Source organism: Pseudorca crassidens, chromosome 18 (genome assembly GCF_039906515.1).
Source record: "Pseudorca crassidens isolate mPseCra1 chromosome 18, mPseCra1.hap1, whole genome shotgun sequence".
Lineage (NCBI taxonomy): Eukaryota > Metazoa > Chordata > Mammalia > Artiodactyla > Delphinidae > Pseudorca > Pseudorca crassidens.
This window is the reverse complement of record NC_090313.1, coordinates 50080569-50082822: the sequence shown is the minus strand read 5'-3', so window position 1 is coordinate 50082822 and position 2254 is coordinate 50080569. Positions and strand designations below refer to the sequence as shown.

At 37.1% G+C, this 2254-nt stretch overlaps 1 pseudogene; it reads right to left on the bottom strand.

The window, feature by feature from the left end:
• Window positions 1-1166: 1166 nt before the first annotated feature.
• LOC137210853 (thioredoxin reductase-like selenoprotein T) lies at window positions 1167-1970 on the bottom strand (annotated as a pseudogene).
• Between the last annotated feature and the right edge of the window lie 284 nt (window positions 1971-2254).

Sequence of the window (2254 nt, the reverse complement as noted above, 5' to 3'; positions counted from 1 at the left end):
ACCTGCCTGTGCTGCAAGTTGTGTGCCCATTGTAGATGCCTTGAAACATTATCCATCAGTAACTACTTTTTCTTGGAAGAATGTCCACAAGTTGAACTTTGAATACATGGAAAACTTGCTTTACTGAGAACCAGGAATTCCCTTTATGGCCTTCATTGTTTACCTTTTACATTCTAAAATAGATTAATACCACTAATATTTTAAGGCTTTTTAAAAGTACTGTGGTAAAAAATAATTAATTAATTAATTAAAAAAATAAAAGTACTGTGATTTGTAGACACAGATGAGAATTTTTATGTACCTTCTCAGTCTTCTTCCCATTTTATCTGCACTTCTACACTGAACTTGAATAAAGATAAATGGTACCTGATGGTCAATAGTGTCTTTACATGTGACATTGTAAATCTACCTCCTTGATGAGCTAATCTGGTAGCCAAAAAAGGTGCCTTGGGAAAAGTCACCTGAAATTAGCATTGTACAATGACTAGATTGGTTATTATTTGTATATAATGCATGCTAGGTAATTACAAATATTCAAATACCATTTATGAGACATGTTTGCAAATCACTTAATAAAGACACCTTACCTTTTCATAGTCATTTAACTTCTCTCTTTTTTTTTTTAACTTACATCTGCTTAGTTTTTTATTGAGTTAAGTATAAAGGCCCAGTTAATCAACTCATTAAATTGGTAAGGCAGGACACTTGAACTACATTAACAGGATTTAAAAAGTGGTTGGTCTTTTAGTAGTTCTCTGGTAATCACACATGCACACACACACACATACACAAATTGGTAGAGTACTCTGGATATAGGATTTCCCCGCATAATCTTATATAATATACTGTTCACAATCTGCAATATTTTGAAAACTATGTAAATTGGATATGACCAAATTAGAGATGTCTGATAAACTTTTATTAAGTACTTGGGAACTTCAGCTCTAGTCCCGAAAAAGATCAGTTTTAAACTATAAAAAAGGAAAATTCATATAAAATCACAACAGACTTAACAGACATCTTTGAAAAAAAAATCAAATTGCAACTCAATTTTCTACTTTTTCAAATATGACTGAGAAAAAAAGTACAAGTAGTAATGTCTGCATTTAAAAAAAAACAAACTATTAACCAAGTGGACTTGGGGAAGAAAGAAAAACTGTACAGTATTATTGCACTCCACGAATGTGCAGAATTCCAAAATATGCCAGTACTGAAAAACTGTCTTACATTGAGGTTTTCCAAGAGGTACAACGAGCCTTCCAAGAAAGCATCTGGTCTGTACTAACAGATTGCTGTCTTCAGTACAGGCCTTCATAATGTCAGTCATGCTGCTCTTGCAAAAATCCCTTAATGTAAAAGAGCTTTCAGTGCTTATAGGTGGGACTATGATCGATGGTATGGGATTGAATCCATATGCACACTGAGCTTCATTTCATTGTCAAGAAGTTGAACAAGCTGTTGCATGGATGGAAGGTGACCAGATTCCAGCTTAGACCACACAGGTACATCTTTCAAAGTTTTCTCAGATGCACCTGTTGACATACACTGGTTCTCAATCATGTTGCTGAAGGAAAAGACCATCATACATGCATAGATCTTATTTTCTTGGCCCCACTGCCAGATGCTAGGAGCTTGCAAGCCAAAGAAAGCAAAAGAATCCTTGCCAACAATTATTAAGCCTATTAATACTAACTTGAAGACTGACAGTAAAGATGCTATGTGTCTATATATTGGTTGAGGGAGGTAATTCTCTCCTTCAATATGGATGTCTGGGTACCGCTGGCTAATAACCCACACGTACTCCTCAAACACCCGCCTATAACCTCAGGAAACACAAATCTGGAACTTGAGCAGCGGCCCCGTGGCGTACTGCATCTTTAATCTCTCGCCAGGCACGCCGCCCAGGTTGGCGGAGGCATCTCTCGGACCACCTCCGATGCTGCCACTAGGAGAAGCAGCAGAAACCTCATCTTAAACGAACCAACCACTTCGGCCGCCCTCAGACTGAGACTGCAGCCAGCCCAAGGCAGAGCCGGAGCCATGAGCCATTTAACTTTTCGTTGCTGTTTATCATCAGTAGCTTTCTTTACACTCATAATAGTTTCATGAGATATAAGGGACAATTTGTTATATTACTGATATGAGTGGTGGCAAAGCTGAAACACAATGAAGTTCCATAGATGATTCAAGGCCATATAACTGCTTGGAAGAAAATGTTGTCCTCTTATTTGTTCTTCATAATAGATTAAGTTTT